The sequence below is a fragment of the Terrapene carolina genome, unplaced genomic scaffold (genome assembly GCF_002925995.2).
Source record: "Terrapene carolina triunguis isolate 2854851 unplaced genomic scaffold, T_m_triunguis-2.0 Scaffold132, whole genome shotgun sequence".
In the NCBI taxonomy this organism is placed as follows: domain Eukaryota; kingdom Metazoa; phylum Chordata; order Testudines; family Emydidae; genus Terrapene; species Terrapene triunguis.
Window position 1 is genome coordinate 4,350,387 of NW_020664483.1, and position 905 is coordinate 4,351,291.

The window sequence follows — 905 nt, forward strand, 5'->3', positions numbered from 1 at the left end:
AGCTGCATACTTAAAGGGCTACATTCCAAAGGCATCTGTTGAATCCCTTTGCTCCAAATGCGTGCCTGTTTAGCTGTTTGTGCGCTTGAAACCCCAGCTTTGTGTGGGCAGAGGGACACAGATCATAGTGCTTTGTGCTATAAGCACTTCGCATCCAAGGTCTCCCAGTGGCTTGCACACATTAACTGACTAAACCTCCTGTGTCTCAGAGGCAGGAGAGGGTTAATGGGATAAGTGCAATAAAACCCAGCAAGTCCAGACTTGCTGAGGAGTGTGTGTAACTTCACGACAATGTCTGTGGTTCGGTGTCTTAACACACTTCTTTCACTGATGTGGGTTAGGAACAAACTTTCCCTGGGGCAAATTATTCCACAACTGCCTGCTGCGGGGTTTTTTGGACTTTCATCCAAAACCGATACCACTGGCTTCCAGTGGAGACAGGATTCTGGACTGATTACCCATCTGAGACTGTATGGCAATTACCATGTTCCCTCCCGCACCTTTTTGGTCTGCCAGATTTTTCACACCCAGTCTCATTACTTCAGCTAATGCAGTAGAGACATTGAAAATGACCTACAGCACCCAATGCATTTTGAATATAAGGATTGTGTAGTTCAGACAAGGTGTGTTCCTTAGTTCATTCCAAAATCCACACATACAATATTTCACAAACACATCAGACTTATTTTATTGCATTTTGCTTCATTAACAAAACTTTAAGAACAAGCCTTTCCCTATGGTTTGGCTTTCGCTTTCTCCATAAACAGGGCACTCTTAAGAGAGCCATGTTGGCGTATTAGTGCAACCAAACACCATGTTGTCGTTTACACTTCAAACACTGGTAGGGCTTGATTCAAGCCAAAGCCCCAGGCATTGGAAAATCCATAGAGGGAGGTTGTGGTGGC